The following is a 17430-nucleotide window of genomic DNA, read 5'->3' as shown; positions in this document are numbered from 1 at the left end:
GTATTGGCTTGCACCAGCAAGGAGAGCAAGAGGTTAACCCTGACAAAGGGTTTGCTGCCTGGACACCGTAGAATGCCACATACTGACACTTGTGCCATGTTCAATTTATACCTTTACTAAGGGTGTATGTATTGCACAAGCATGGGGTGAAGACGAGAATCATTTTCACACTAATAGCAATAAATAGTAGATTCTGGCCAAAATCAGAGGAAGGGCACAAAAAGAGACCTGGAAGAAATAAATAGCACCATAAAAAACAGAGACTGCAAGAGGCCAGCTGGTCTTGCCCCCTGCTCCAGGTTCAGCTTTTCCTGAAGGATCCCCAGGGGAAGCTCAGTGCCCAGGCTCCCCAGCAGCCCTCCCAGCTCCCCCCAAACACCAGCATCAAAACTCAACCACCACAGATAAAATGCAAGGTGAGCAGAGCAGGAGGAGACAAGATGGTCAAAGCATTTGGGACCTGCCGGCCCTGGGACAAAAAAATGAGTAACTTGTAACATTTCCTTTACTAGTACTGAACATTTTTGTGCTTCCAGTGCATCTCTGATCCTCTCACTCCTTCAAATGGAAATGAGAAAATGCATCCCATGGTGCTTTTACAAAACAAAACAATACAAAGTATTAAGACGATAAAGTTACTTCATTTCTGGCAATCCGTTTTCAACTCCCCCCGATTTGGTAATAATGTTATAATTGAGCCTGCAGTTATGAACGGTCTTGTCTTCCTTTCCTACAAGTATTTCCTCACCTCATACAACAATATGAAAGCTGACGTGTTTTGATGATTTTTCTGGAGGAAACACGGGGCACAGACTGATGTGTGTTGGGGAAATGCAATCCCTAGAGAAGCCGGCTCTACTCCTGGGGCTAACCATTTTGCAAAGCTATAAATGAATCCAAATTTGTTTTTGTTTTTAATTAAGAAAGAAGAATTTGCACAGCAAATGATTTAGAGTAGTAATAATTACATAATCGGGTCTAAAATTATATATTCCAAAGAGAAATGTACAGGGTGATTCTCATCATTACTGGAAAAAATAGCAGCAAATGTGAGGGGAGCTAAAGCAGGGGAAAACACAGAGCCCCCAAAATAACACCTATGAACTAGCTTGTATTTTTAGCCTCCTGCAAGTCAGAGGGGGGCACAGGGAGCCCAAGACACACAGGATCTGCCCTTGGGCAAATCTGAGCTGCAGACCTTTCCCACAACAAGAAGAGCCCTTGGATGGCAGCAGATGTCCATACCAAAGATGCTGAGCCAGCAAAAACTCTCCTGTCCATATAGCTCTGTTTACAGCCTGGCTGTATGGGCACAGTGAGCCAGCCCGGCTGGGTCAGCAGGATGTGACAGAGGACACCTGGTCCAAGGCAGAGAAAAGAAAGGAAGAAATAGGATCCAGTGTTTTCTTGCCCGCTCTTGATTTGGAAATGCCACGTGACACTTAATGGTCTATATAATTACAAAGTGCTTCCCTCTGAACATGAAGCCTCTTATAAAAGAAGCAGTGCTCTTGGCTAAAATTTCCAGAATCCCTGTGGTGCAGTAATAAATAAGATGAATGCAGGGATGTGGGATCCTCTCATGCAACAGCTGAATCTGGATGCCAAAGTGCAGATATCTCGATTGCCTTCGAGCAGGCAGGCTGTGCCCACAGCTTTGATATATGAGCAACTTCATAAAAACAAAGGAGTAGCAGCATTACCCTGGAAGCCAAGCAGCATCAACAGCAGAGAAAGGTCTTTAAAACTCCATCAGTTCTAACCAGAAGGCAGGACCTGCCCACACAAGTTTCCTGGCTGCTACAGATAAAAACTCTTCTATTGATTGCCAGCGGCACAAAGAAATATGGGGACCATTCTGGTTATCATTCTGCTTCAAAGCTAATGAAAAGGCATTGCAGGTCTGTAGCACTGCAGAGCTGTGTCTAAGCAATGTAAAATACATCCATGAAATCTAACAGCATGGCGAGAGGGGAACAGCTAGAAACTCAGCTGTGCCCTTGGCAGACAGCAGGAAATATAAGTTTCACTACATTGGGCATGGCTGGTCACATGTACCCAGATCTTTGCAGCTGTGTGTGATTTCTGGGATGGCTGGTTTGCTTCCATGGCATTGCAGCTCTGCCTCTTCAGCACCATCTGCTCTGTAAGGTCCCTCATGCTGCCTGCTGCACACAGGGTGGGTGGAGGGAGCTTGTGCATACTTATTTCTTGATTCCAAGGACTGGACAAGGCAGCTTGTCCATAGAATAAATATGGCCCTGAACCGGTGGGTTTTCCCAAGCAGTTCACTTTGTGCAATGAATTAAGGATCAGACCTTCTATTTTTACTCACTAGTATCCATCTATGAGGTGAATTCAGAGAAGTGATAGGCAATGAGTTACAAAGCCTGCTTCATAACAGACACCTTAAAGTGTTCTCAAGTTCCAAAACGTGTCTTAGTACATCTGCTCTGTAAGTCTTTGGCTTACTTCAAATTTTGGTCTACGGATTAATTTCTGGATCCCAGAGCTGGGCCACAAAATCAGGTGTACCTCATATCCCAGACTCCAAACTTGAGCTTGAGCATCCCCTGATCATACCATGTTTGCTCCAAAGTCAGTCCAAGAAGTCAAACTCAGGTAAATTTTCCCCAAAATGACCCATGAACCCAGACACTTCCAGAGGGTTCCCAGAGCTCTGCCAGCTTCTGCAACCTGCTGTTTATAGCTCTGCAGCCTCTGACAACAGCTTGTCCTTATTCATCTACTGAGAGCAAAGTGCTTTCAGCCCAGGGATAGATGTGTCAGGTTGTTGGTGACTAATGGAGCTTCACTCCCATTAAGTCAGCACGTTAATCTACTGCGGGTCACCAGAGAGCAGGGGCTCGCTGCCTCCACAAGGTAAGTGCCTGCTAGCACCTGTCCTGCTCCCGAGGCTGCACGCAGGCTATTGCCTTCAAGAAAACCTCCAGTGTGCAGGAAGACAGATGGCCCCACTAGGAAGCAGAGGGAAGGCGTGGAACTGCTGTTGGCCCAAAAGGATAGGCAGGGAAAGGGGCTGTCAGCAAAGGTCGAGGTGCAAAAAGCCAGAAGCCCTGCTGTGGCAGCCAAACCTGGCTTATTGTGTACCAGTGGGGCTGAGTGTCCCCATGCAGGACACAATGCCTGTGAGGCCAGCCCTTCTGGAATCTCTGCTGCCTGATAAGACACAAGCTCCTACCAGCAACTCCAGTGCTGGAGCTGTTCCCACATCCAGTGCCCATGCCTGTGCCCTGAGATCTCAGAAAGTTTTGCTGACGCTGCAGCCTCTTCCTCAGAGATAGACTTAATTTCTGATGCTCGGTCATCTATTTTCACAATTTTTTTTAAGAATTACGTTCTCTTTGGCACCCGTGTCCCTCTGGTTGGTGAAATTTATCCAACAACCCCAAAGTCATCAGTGGGACAGGTAGTGAGAGAGAAAGATGATTGAAGCCTTATTTCCTTATGACACGAGACCAAAAAAAAAAAACTTTTGTGAGGTTTGCCCCCCATCTGGAATTACAGTGTATAATTTTTGTAGCTGTGTTCAGGTGACAATGGGGAACAACCTGAGGCCATGCTGGAGGCATCACTCAGGACCTCAGAGCAGGGTCCTGAATGTCTCAGGTATGCAGAAAGGCAATGCCAGGCCCCTTCCAGGCTCTTGCCTGTGATGCACGTGGCCACATCTCCCTCCTCTTGGCCATGAAATCAATGCCTGTCCACCTCCACGTGCAGCCTTCCTGGAAAGGACTGAGACGCGCTCAGAGGAGGGCATTCAGACCGAGGCAGGAGAGATGCCAGCACTAATCCTGGCAGTGGAACAAGGAGTCCTTCCTGTGATGGATGGAAACGCAGGAAGATCAATGTGGAACAAGAGAGCTTTCCAGTCCCGGGGCCTGGTGGCAAGCGCCCAGCCCTGGTACACTGGGCGGTTTGTTTAATGCCCAGTGAGGACAGAGGGAGGGTGAAAAGCCATGCAGTGAGCCATGAGCCAGGTTCCCCGACTGCACGGGATGGGTTTTGGGGTATGAGAGGACAATCCCCTGGTTGGCACAGCCGGGACACAGGACTTGCTGTGGAGGCTGGGTAATCACTGTGTCACAAGAGGTTCTGCCCGGCAGCTGTACCAAAATAGCAGAAGAAATAACCTCCCCAAATGAAAGGACCTTGCTTAGGTCCAGGGCTCCACTCTGGGCCACTCACAAGTTGAATCCCTCTCTCTCATTTCACATTCAGGTGCTGTACTGAATTAATAATGGCAGAATATTAATGATTGTGCTGTTTTCTCTTGGTCAAACCTGGCTCGCCCTCACACTGCAGCAGCAGGCAGGCAGCTCGGAACCCCAAATGCTGACGCAGAGCCCGGGCAGGATCCGTCTGTCCTGCAGCTGGAGCCTGCTTACTGTTCTTGGCCCCAACACCAACTTTCCAAGCTCCTGTGCCTGCGATGCTCTTGGCTTCTTGTCCAACCCAAGAACGCAGCAAAGCCACCAAAACACAAGGAGATAGAAAACAACGAGGCAATGCAGCACCCTTCAAGCCCTGCGTGGTTTCCCACTGAATTACAGATTGTCTTCCATGTTTTCTGACACCAAAACGTCCCAGCTCTGCAGCACTGCCTTGCAGCTCTGCAGCACCTGGTGAGGGCAGCTTTATTTACCCCAGAGATGCTTGCATCGAAGGCTCCTCACAAACATTTATCTACTAATGTTGGTGGAGCTGATGGGCAACAAACAAAGGGACAAACAACTTGGAAGGGTCCATACCTGGCAATCAGCATTGCACCAAGAAATCAGGTTTTCCTAGCTCTTAATTAGGATTTATTTCAATACAATAGCTGATTGCACCACTCTAAAATGCGTTAGCACTGTCCATAGCCTGTCTTTTCGGACTGGTATGTGGCTGGTACAACCCCAGCCATGGGACGGAGGGAATGCCCCACCAAACGTCAGCTTCACAGCTTTCAGCTGGTGAGGTCTGCAGTCCGCTGGTTACAACTTCCAGCAGAGTGCCATGGGGCAATAAAGGACACATGGAAATGGGGTACTAACCCTGGGGCTGGCTTACATATAGGCAGGGGAGGGTGTGGGGAAAGCCTTGCTGCACCCTAATCATCCTCCTCTGCTGCGTTGTCTGCCTGGCACATGCCCTTCCCCGAAGGCGACAAAACATAAAACATTTCATGAGCTAGAAGAACGGGGAAAGTTTATGAAAAGCTGCTGGCATTATATTCACAAGCACACAGAGGGAACGGAGTGATTTTTATTTTCCACCACGCTTAGATTATTGTCATTAAGCTCTCAGAGATGCCTGGCACGAGGGGATGTAACAGCAGGAAGACTTCGGAGAGCGTCGCTACAGGGCGAGCAGCATCTTGTGAGGTCTGAGATAAACAGCTCCGCGAGCACGACTGTGAGCAATTCCCTGTGGAACAGGCTGGGCACACGTACACATTTTTTCTCTGTACTAAAACTTGCAGAAGATTTTTGGGCATAGTCAGCATTTGCATTTACTGCACCTTTTTTCTTCTCTGCTTGCTGTTCACACACTGCCTTGTCAAAATGCAACCTGCTCCTTGAGTAAAGGTTACTGACAGGCAAAGCAAAGGTCTGTTTCATATATGCTGAAGACCACATTTCAGGATATGAAATCTAATGTCACAATTTGTTTTTCAAGTACGATTGAGGACACAACATGCTCTGTCCATCCTTGGGCCTGCACTGCTTCTTCCACACAGCTTTTGAAGTCAGATCCATCACAGAGTTACTCTGGCTGCCCCACAGGGGATGCAGCCCATCACCCCGCTGCCCGCATCCATGTCCAGCCCAGCCCCATCCAGAAGGATATTTTTCCTTGGGATGGCCAGTAAGAGGCAGGAATGATCCCGCTACAAGGCTCCAAGTCCCAAGGCTGAGTCTGGGATGTAAGTAAATAGGAAAATCAGCTCCTAATTTCTAGTTGGAGAAAAAGATTGTCTGGCATTGCTTGGCAAATGAACAAGAAGCCCTGCATTGTTTGTTTATACAGTCACCCTCCTCCTCTCCTGGTGAGCTGCAATTATAGGAACTTAATGAACCTTTTTCAGGTCATAGGTATTTATTTTAGAGAGCCCATGCAGCCTCTAGAGAAGCAGAATACACACTTTGGAGAATGAAAGGGACTTTGAGACAAACTGGCGGAGCAGTCCTTCCAATCTGTTGTCCTTTCAAATTCTTTAAATGAGATAGCTCTTTACAAATTAGGATCTCCTCAGCCAAACCCCAAACCAAACCATCTGCATACACAGTGGCTTTAAATAAGCAATCCTGCAACCTCAAATAGTATATGGTGAGAAATAGTTGGTCGATTAGCAATCCTCCTCCTCCCCGTGTCCCAGAGGAAGCATATGCAGGACAGAATGTTCATTTGCTGGCATGGATGCACGGTATTCCTTTCATTTCATCTTGCTTTTGTAAACAGACCCATTTGTGTGCCACTGAGGACGGGGGATGTCATATGTCCTGTTCCCACTTACAGGTTCCCTCAACATGCCATCACACTTCATTAAAAAATGAGTGGAAGGATAAGGAGCCAGCCCGTTAATCCTCCTGGGGTCACAGGGGTGAGAGGTTTCCTCTTGGTGTCACTGGGGTGAGAGGGTGAGGGCTCTCACTTTCACAGGAGCCAGCCTCTGCACTGAGCGAAAATTAAATATTGGACTCTTGGGATCATTTAATTCATAGCTTCAGCAGCTGCCAATAGCCTCCTGCTTCCATTTTCCGAAGGGCAGATTGTGTTCACAGGCATCTGTAGGACTAAGGAGGTGTGCTGCGCTATCTGCCTCTCTGCTCAAGGTATGTTTAAGGTACCATAAGTGCCTCTATGGAGATGACAATTTCCCTCTTACTGCCTCTGCCTCTGGTAGTAATTGGGAATATTGCTGGGCTCCAAAATTTAATGGAGATAAAGAAAAAAAAATCTTAATTTTATAAAACTAAACGCATATAGTAAAATAATAATCTGTCCTATGCTGTGGTTAGATTCAGGCACTGCACATCCAGCAGTCTTAGTCTTAGTGCGAAGCTTAGCTCTATCATCAATTTTATCTTAGTATGTAGGCTTGGCTATGTTTCCTGACTGCTCTATCAATTTTCCCATCACTAACAGAAGAATAACAGCTCGGAGCACTAAGGATTTGTTTGTTAATATTTGTAGACCATTTTGAGATCCATTCTGAGTTCTTGTTTATGGATTTAGAAGAGTTCCAGCAGTGATTTCAGAGCACGTTGTGGATCTGAGGTACCTCCTACGAAATGGATTTGGCCTCTGTTCCTTCATTCTCTTCTCTTGGTCAACTTCTCTGTGCCAAGGAGAGCAGTAAAAAAGAAAGGATGGAGGGTTTAATTCCTGCTGCATTTCCCAGTTCAGAGGAAGGATGCAGCTCCTAAGATCAGAGAACATAACTTCCAGCTGATTAACCAATATACAAGCTCGATATACAGGCTAGGTGTGCAGTGAGCACTGTCTGCCTCTGGGTAAATGATGGGAAGGCAGCCAAAGACAAACGTGCTGGATGTCTGCGGGCTGGAAGAAGAGTAGACAAGGGAAATTGGAGTCAGAAGCGGTTCTATGTCCTCTGGTTTGTTGTTGTGTTCAGATCCCCCAGCCTGAGTGGGATCTTTGACATCTGAAGCATCAGTAGTGACCTTTAGACATGCTCGTATTGCTGCCAGCTGCCTTCACATCCATACACATCCTGCATACAGATGGCCGGACTGAGCGTCCTGACTTTCTCCTCCATCAGTTGAGGTGATAAAAATGATTGTATCAAGGGATCTGTGATGAAAACTATCATGCACATAGATGAAAGGAGAGGATCCAAATAGGAAAAATGCAGTCTTGTGCTCCGCATAAAAGCGGTGCCCATTGACACACTTACTTTGTAGATCTATGATTGTGGCTTCATTAATCTAAGCCTGTTTGAAGAAAGCGGTGTTTCACAGCTGACAGCAGCAAGGCCAGAGAGGAGCGATCTATTACGAAACAGGCTGTGTAGTTCACCGTGTAATTGGGACTTGCTGCTGAGCTCCCTTCTTTGGAAGGATATTTCTAAAGCGTTTCTTATCACGATTAATAGGAGCCTGCCAAAGTGTGCCTCCTCTTCCCCTCCTACAACCCACTCCAGTGGGAGAGCTCCCATTTTTGCCAGCCGGTGCCGTCTGTAACCACCCCTGTGCTAACAAAAGCATATTCAACCCATAAATTCCCAATAAACTAAATATAGTCGAGGAGAGAAATTGAAATTCTTCTTACTGAGCAGAGATATTTTCTTATAAAAGAGCTTTCTTGAAATGAAACCCAATGTGATCCAGCCTCCAGAAGAGAAAGCAAATATTTATCACCAGTGGTGAATGTGAGGAGAAGGAGGGCACTCACATTAACTCAGCATGGGCTGTTCAGAGAGTCCATTCATTTCTCTATAATCAACACAACCTGGCAAAGAATGTTTCTCTCTTGTCCTCTCTCCTTGTAAGTCCTGTTTCTTCGGGAGGATCCTTATGGCCTTTGAAATGCTTTAAAAGGTCAGACTACACAGCGGGAGGAACTGCAGAGACGGGGGCGGGGAGCAGCAGAGGGAAAGGCCATCAGTGGAAACCCACTGAGAGGAGAATACTGGCTAGATAAATAATATCATATTAAGTAGAATTCAAGAGCCAGGCCTGCCATGCTCCACTAACAGAGAGTGAATAATTATAGGAGAGGTTAGGAGGTGAAAGCCTGTCTCCTGTAGGGGATGAGGAGAGGATAATAAGCTTAGCACGCTCACAAAGGCAGCCAAGGAAATCTGACCCTTTATCACACTGTTATCTGTAGAGAAGTAGATGAGATTAGGCCCATAATGGGATTGGTGCCACATGAAGCTTTGCATTTCTGACGTTGCAAGGAGGTTACTGACACCAATCCCTGCTAATTTATTGAATTGCTGCAATAAAAATGCCTTCTCTACTGAAAATAGCAGAGAGTAACTGAATAAACCTCTTGAGTAAAAGGGGATTCATTGCCTGAAGAGGATTTGCAGGGCACAGCAGTTATTGAGTTAGCAGATTCAGAAGCAGCCAGCTGCCCTGGCGAGGGCTTGAACTGAATAATGATGCTTTCCCGGGCCGTCCTGCCTCCCACCCGCCGTGTGTGAGGAGCTGGGCTCCTGCTCCCGTGTCAGAGAGCAGGGAAGTGACCTGCTCAACAGTCAGGCTTCAAGCAGAGGTCGGCTTCACCTTTATTCTTGTGCCAGACTAACACAGGAGTCAGAGCAGGAACAGGTCCTCGTGCTCCCTGCTGTCCTCTGGGACCAGTGTGCTCGTGATGCTAACCCTAACCTGGTACTTCCATGCTGGCTTCCTTCTTCCTTCCCCACCTGCCCCTGGCTGAGCTGCCCCATCGCCCCTACACCTGGTGGGACCACGGGCACCAAAAATTCCTCCAGGCTGGGGTCGCAGGTGCCCTGATGGTGAGCAAAACCTACAACACGGGGACTGCCCCCACTTCTCTGGGGACACTTCCCCTCCTCTGGGCTTTGCAACTACATTTCAGGGGTGTTTTTTTTTTCCGCTTTGGAAAGAGCTTTTTATTATTTTGGATGACTGATTTTTTTCTCCCCACAATCTGTGAGCTTCTCATCGTCTGCGTGGCCCAAACACATTAGTATCCTGGGAGCTCCTGACAGCTATTGACAGAAAATATTGTTTAAATAGCGGCGACTGATAAAGCACAGATGAAAATGGGTTGAAGTTGGCTGTAAACAATTATTGTGTGAAAAGCATGTGATTACAGTAGCTCTTAGTGAATCAGCTAAGACAAGCTAAAGATGAAGAAAGTTGAGAATAATACTGTGGGAACTGGTTTTCAGAGAACAGTAGATTTACAACCTCCTCCCCCCCAAAAAAAAGAAAGCTGAATTCTTTGATACTTTGAACACTTCCAGAGACAAAAGCCGAGATGGAAGAAAAAAACATCTTGAGAAAGTCAAAATGCAGTGTTTCATCATTTTCAAGATCAGATGGGCTAAAATCTAAGTGGTCAGATTATAATTTCAAAATGATCTTTGTTGCCAAATTGCCCCATTCTGTGAAAAAGACACACGCACAAAAAAAGAGGCTTTAAAGGGTTAAATTAGCTAAAAATGATACTAAATGAAAGCTTTTGAGTTGAGCCAAAATAACATTTTTCATCTTTTTTTTTTTTTTTTTCAGAAGGAAATAAAAATGTTTTGATTCAGTGCAGGAAAAATTTTTATTAGCTTTTTCTATTCAAGCATCAATAAAAAAAAAAAAGCCCTCTTTTTTTTCCTTGTGCTAATTCAGAGCACTCTTGGCAGGAGAGGGTACATCCCCAAGAAGCAGCTTTTCATTTGTGCTTCGTCGTGTCATACCAAGAATAATTTTTCCACTTAACCTAACCATAACTTGGTGTGTTTAGCAAATTCCTCCTGAAGGAAACTGGGATGGAGCAGGAGGCAGCGGGGGCCAGGAAAGAAGTGCTGTGACAGAGCGGTGTGGGAAAGCGAGGACCAGGAGAGCAGCTCGAGATGTGCAAAGATCTGTTCTGCAAAGATATGCAGAGACAGGAAGCAGGCAGGGCTGTTTCCCCCTCTTTTATATCACGTTCGTTTTAACTCATCAGTGTTTCTGTTCTGATCTGGGGATATAGTTGTGGGAAACTTTCAGCCCCTTAATCATCCAGCTTGGAAAACACCAGCGAGCATTATAAACAAACCCTTCAAGATGACAAATGGAGATGGGCTTATTCCTCGCAGAGGACTTTCTCGTTTGTGTTGCTGGGAAGATGGGTGTACAAGTGGACAAACAAAACAGCCATTCCCACAGGGGAAGACGCTGTGAGCACAGAGCTTAGCTCTTGCCTCCCATGGGAGCGAGGTTTAAGTCTCTGGCTGTAGAATGAAACTTGTTTTAAATGCCCCAAATATGACACTGACAATAACTTAAACAAGAGTCTGAGAGCCACGGGACGGTGAGAAGCTGAGTCATGCTACTCAGCCAAGTGACAAATCTAGAGTGCAGAAGGTAGAGTGTACAACACGGAGCACATCCTGTAGGACACAGACACTTTTCCTCCTGGAAACACTGGGTATTTTACAGTGATGATATCTCGGAAAAGTGCTTGACCCCCATCGTCAGCTCGTTAAAGAAGCAATCTTCCCTGACACCAGCAACCGTTGGTATGAAATGTTATGAAACTCTCACCCTTGCTCTTCTTAGTAACAGAGTTTTCCAAAACAACCTCAAACACAAACTTTCTACCAGAAGAGAGTTCTAGTCTGCAAAATAATCCTGCAATCACATGTAAATTTAACTCGCAGTGCAAAGCACCAGTTGGCCCTCCAGCACCGCAGGCTTAATAGCATCTTCCCTCCTGCAAGAGCCAAGACCAATGAGCAGGACTAGGCTGATAAGGTGTAACCAGCCAGGCTGCAGTGTCCTTATTCCCAGAGTCAGCATCTCAGTGCTTGGAACCAGAGTGAAAGGTTACCATTTTGATCTGCTTGCTTCTTACAAGCATTTTCCACTGGCAAAAAAGATGACGCACAGGGAAAAAAGCCACGAAGAAGGACCTCCTGTCCTCCCTCCCCTCCTCTCGTGTAGTCCCCTCCATTTCTTTCTAGCCATTTAATTGGAAAGTATATTTGCTCACCCTTGCTTTGTGACGCACTCCAGATATCATGTTCCCTCCTGATTGCTTCCACTTTGTTTGCCTATATATAAATTCTTACAGCTCACTGCCTGGCTCTGCGGAGCCAGCCTCTGCCAGGAGGACAGCCCCTCCACCAGCCCCAGGACACGTACCAGGTGAGGCCATCCGACCTTCTCACCACCCGGTGAAAGAACACCTTGTTTGGGATGGCGGCTTGGATTTTCCACTGGGGGCAGACACAGGACTTCACAGGAGGGAGGTGGCAACAGACTCGTGCCTGTCCGTAACAGGAAAATAGGAAGTCTCTTATTCCTGGCAGTGATAAAACCCCGCAGCCCCAGAAACGAGGCAACCAGGACATCTTGTCCCACTTCCCAGGCAGCACAGGTGATGTTCTTCATTGACCTCAGCCCTGAAAAAACAGGGAGCACACGGTAGCAGAGTTTCGTCCTTCCTTTGCAGCAGGAAGGACGGACACACACGCTTCCTCCACCCCAACTTTTCCCTTCCTAAGCATCCTTGCTCCATTGCTACAGCGCTGTGGGCTCCCAGTGTGGTGCCACATAGCAGTGCAGGAGACGTCTCACCGCTTCCCCTTTCTCACATGCTCTGTGCACTGGCCTTGCTGTATGAGCGTGTGATGAGTTTGATGGGAAAACACTGACAGGAAAACTCCAGAGGCTGGTGCAGAGACCGTGGCTGAGACAGGAGTAGCTGACGGCTCTTTCTCCCCACCTTTGCCGTGGGGGACACAGCATCCTCCACCCCTTCTGAGGTGAGGAGAGCCTCAGATGGTGGGGGGACTGTCACAAGATCTTCCAGATGCATTTCTGTTTCTTACTTAGGTGGCAAATTGCACGAAGTGAGGCTTGTCCCTCTCTGCACTCTCCAGACTTCTGGCACTCAGCTATATCTGTAGCATAATTACGTCTCCTATCAGCTCTGTAAATAGTCTTGCAGCACAAAAGGCGGTTTGGATTAGCAGTTTATCAGTCCAGATGAGCAACAGAAAGGAATGCAGGGAAAAATCCAGGAACAGTCTGAGGCAAAAACTAATTCCCATTTATTCAGCTTTGCACTGCAGCCCAGCAATATCGGCAGGAACAGCACAAGCACTTATATCAGACAACATTACACCATGCAAATATTTTCATGGAGCACTTCCTGGGTATTCCTTTCTCTCTATTGCTTTACCTACCTAAGTTTTCATAAGTGAAAACCTTTGCTGAGGTACACTTGCTGGGGGAAATCAGGAGCTAGCAAGATAACGGCTATTTCCCAGGTGTAAAGTTTGCATGGGGAGAAGGAAGGCACAACTCCCCAAATTTGTTTTTCTGCACCCCACCAAAACCAGAGAGTGAATATTCAGCCGTCAGCCTTTCCCAAGGCACTCAGCTGGCACACATCTGTGGGTGTGCACACTGGCACTGACACACACACGTGCACAGATGCCACGCTTCACTGCAGCCATCTCTGGGTGGGATTTGGCCGGCACTACCTCCACGATCCTCTGCAAGCTCAGCAGAAGGACACCAAGCATGCAAGCCAGCACGTACAGAAGATGGACTGCTTCCCTGCAGCCTTCGGGGTGGTTCACGCTGCTGCAGGAACGCAGAGCACCCTCTGCACCTTCAGGCTGGCTCCCGAGTCCTGAAGGAGCTCCTCTCCCTCTGGTTGATGCCAGCACAGTGCCTGGGCTGAAGTCACGCTGCAGCTCTCCAGAGGCTGGATGGGGAGCAGAGCTGAGTTATTCCCTCCTCATCTGCAGGGTCCAAAAACTAAGGAGATAACGCACAGATAGCTTGCATTGCAGTCAGCTCCCTGCAGCCCTAGAAGAGCTGAGGGATGGTGCTGCAGGACGGCCGCTCTGCACCGGGACACTTGCACACAACCTCCTAACTAAGCCCAAACTGTCCCAGCACTGGTACCCAAAGGATGCAGTGGTGCAGCACTGCCAGGAATAACGTGTGTGTTTATACAACGTGCTGTGTGTCTGTCACAGAGCCTGGTGCCCCGGGAAAGCAACGACGACCCCAGGCTGCTTGATTTCAGCAGTGGCCAGGCGCAGATTTGAGAGATCAGCAGAGGAGGCAGCGGTGTCCCCATCAGCAGTGACTTGCAGCTGGTGGGGAGCAGGAGAGCGCCCATGTAGCTGCACATCCCCGCAATCGCGTCCCGGCTGTGTCCACCCCAGCTTTGACTGGAAATCAGGGAACACAAGCACGTCAAAGAGGCTGGGAGCGGGAGGCTGCCAGACACGCACACCCCGTCCTTCCCCACCGGAGTCAACAGAAACATGGAGCATTTGGGGGCCAGGAAAAGACACCTCCCTCTTTACTTTTTCTGCCTTTGGACAGGGAGGAAATGTTCTCCTGCAGCTGGTGAAAGAAAAACCCTTTTCTGCCAACCCCCTGCCGGGTGAACAGATGAGGGAGGTGAGGAGCTGGGGTGTGCTGTGAGCCCTCCGCTGAGGCTGCTGCTCTGCTCATCTCGGGCCACTCGCACCAAGCACGGAACCACACAGACAGAGCAATTTGTCGAGGCGTAGTCTCAGTTATTTTGGGAGCACTTCAGAAACTCCTCCATGGCTTCTGGGAAAGGAACACATTGAGCTGATTGACTCTCTGATTTTTCTGTGGTTAGAGGAAAAAAAAAATAAAGAGGGCATTATTTTTAAATGCTTGAAATTATTGCCATGTTCTATAAGGTGGCATTTCCCACCCAGCTGGGAAGGGTGAATGACAGCCACCTGCTTTGTGGGAAGAAAAGGAGAGGAAAATTGCCACGTGGAGGAGTCTTCACCATGCATTGATCGCCCTCTCCATATGACTGGGGTCTGCACTGTCACATCCCCAGGTCCCCGTCTGGTACAGTAGGCTTTCACGCCTCTCCAGCTGTTTGTGTCCCTCCTGTCCCCCTGTTGTTGCAGGCTGGCCCTTTGCCCCAGCACAGCCCTTCACAGGCACTTGGGGCTGTCCCACACCCCAGCCCAGCTCTCTTACACCTCACTCCCTGGTCTGAACATGAGCTCACATCAATTTGTTGTGATCCAAGCCAAGTTTGTGTCTTCTTCAGTTCTGTGTATCACTGGCCTTCAGACGTGTGAGTTAAAGCTCTCTTAGCTGCACAGGGTTATGGTGCCTGTGTAGGAAGTTTTGGTTATACCTGGGAGAAGGTATGTGCTGCGTGTGCCTTCAGGCATGGTGCTGCTCACAAGCACACAGCCAGATAAATTTGTCCTTACAACTCCACATGCAAAAAAAAGACACACCCTTCTTTTATCTTCTGGTTCATCCTGACTATTTCTCTGTACACCACAGGAGATTCTGGCCCAAATGTCGCTTAAAGAGGGGAGGTGATACAGAGGATCCCATAGGATACTATTGCAGACACTCTGAACCTCATGGTCATTAAGCCCTGAAAATGTTCTTTTTTTTTTTTTTTTTTTTTTTTTAGATATGTATTTATTGTGTCTAACACATTGATACCCAACAAATTATTTCTCCCTGTAAGAGTTAATAGAGAAGCAGAAACAGTGCCCTGGAGTGGAGCAGCCTTCCCAGCCAGTGGGATTCAAGGGGCTTCTCTCTTCTTGGCATTTCAGAGCTTACAATGGAAGCTAAAAAGTTTGTAAATGTTCCCACTTGGCAGAGTTTTCGTGTTTACTTAGACTTTGATTTATAAAGTGCATCTCAAAGTCCCCTTCCAAGATGAGCTATTTGCTGTATCAATCAGCGTGTGCGTGGGGATCAGATGTGGATACAGGGCTCCCAGCGTAATTCTCTTAAGTGCAGCCTGCAGAGCTCTCTGTCATTTCATACTTAGTTTCCTATTGATTGTCCAATACATTTTGCTTCAGCCCATGTTATTAGATAGATGCAGAGGTTTCTCAATGCTGACTTCACTCCAAAACTACTTGGCAAGCATCCCACCGGCACACAGCATTGGCCCTGCTGTATATGTATATTTCATGCTGGGTCAGACAGGAATTGCTCGGATATTTCTCACTGGACACGCAGCAGTAGGTGGGTTGTCACCTGGTTCTCGAGGACCAATGACCATCTGCTGGCTAGAATTAAAACTGGACAAGCGTTGGTCATGGGCCTCCTATCACTCAAAATAGCTTTGCTGGGGATCAAGTGACTGCTTTGTGACAGTTCTGACCAAGGGGATATTTTGCGACATGAGCTGACACCTGGAGGGCTCCCGAGAGGATAGGTGGAGTTTGCTTGGTGGGCTCAAGAGATGGTTGGAGAGCTAGGTTTAGGACAGCTGGCCAACACAAGCCATGAGGAACACAGTCTGCAGTGCAGAGAAGCCCCCAAATCTGTGATGGGAGCCACCTTAGGACAATGCACGTCTCTCCCCCAAGGAGAGATGTGGTGGTGGTGATGGTTTTTTTTATTATTATTATTTGTTTAGTTATTTGTTTTGCTTTGGTTTGGTTTTTGTTTTATTTTATTGGTTTGATTTGATTTGTGTTTATTTTATTTTATTTTTTTTTTGGTGGTGGTGCTTTTTTTTTTTTTTCCCAATTGTTTTCACTGGCCAGTAAACAAGGCAAGGGACATGCTTTGTTTCAGGGCTTCCTCGCACAGCAGACAGACAGAGTAATTCCCTCCTGCTTTTAAACACAGCAAGTCCAGCTAAGAAACAGGAAGAAAGCTCTTTTGGTCAGCAGAGCCCTTCCCCAGCAAATGTCTCCCCTGGATCTGTTCTATTAAGCCCTTGGGATCTTGGAAACACTTTTCAGGTGTAAAAATAGTGCCTGCAAAGTCAGCAGTCAATCCCTGATCTTGGACAGGTTGTATGGCAGGGGATTTTTTGCTTTATTTAATCCCCCAGACCAGTTCCAAACTCTATTCAAGGAAACAGGGACTCTCCCTGGCCATCCCAGTACATGAAATACTGAACAATATTCCACCTGAGCCATGTCAGGGAGGAAATTACAGAAAACAGATTTCCTGGTAAATTGAGCTCAGATCTGCATTACAGAAATGATCCCAAGCAGCAGTGATGCCAAGGAACCCCTGGGACCCCAACAAGGCTGCCACCCTGGGAGCCAGCCTCGGGGTCTCCCCAAGCCCCCTCTCAGCCCTGCTCTCCCTGCAGGCTCCCCGGTGACCCCAGCCTGACCGACTGCTGTGTTTTTGGATTTAAGTCAGGAGGCCATTCACTGAGGCACAGACTGGAGGGAGGTTTTGCTATCCTGGAAAGAGCTCCCATATTTCCTAAGGGTCCTTTTTGTTCTCTGTCAGGGCACTGCATGAAAGGAGGAGGCTGGTGGGCAACAGGGCATTTACCAGGGGTGCCCAGAAGTCATTACTGGTCTACTTGGGGTGGATGTAATCAGCAATTCCCAAAGAGGAACCTCCATCCCAGCACTTCCAGCCCAAACCCTGGGGTTTAGCAACACTCCTAATATCCCCTCCAGAACCTCTTGCACAAAAAGTTCCCATTTCAGTAAATCAGCATTTTCTGACAAAACAAAACCAAAAAAAGCTATTTCTCCAGAAAATTCTCAGTTGTCTCAACTGCTAATATCCCATGCAAGTTGAATGCCCCAAGGACTTATCACTTTGTTATGTTCCTGGCACCACTTTCCATGTAACTTGCAAATTGCTGTTTGCCCAGCTCTGCCTCTAACAGATCAGGAGAAATTCTGGCTACTGCAGCAGAGGAAAATAGCAGAGTGTGTCCACTTTTGCTACTCCAGAGTTGTTCAACCAGAAAATA

The sequence above is a fragment of the Cygnus olor genome, chromosome 14 (genome assembly GCF_009769625.2).
Source record: "Cygnus olor isolate bCygOlo1 chromosome 14, bCygOlo1.pri.v2, whole genome shotgun sequence".
Lineage (NCBI taxonomy): Eukaryota > Metazoa > Chordata > Aves > Anseriformes > Anatidae > Cygnus > Cygnus olor.
Note: the sequence above shows the minus strand (reverse complement) of the source record.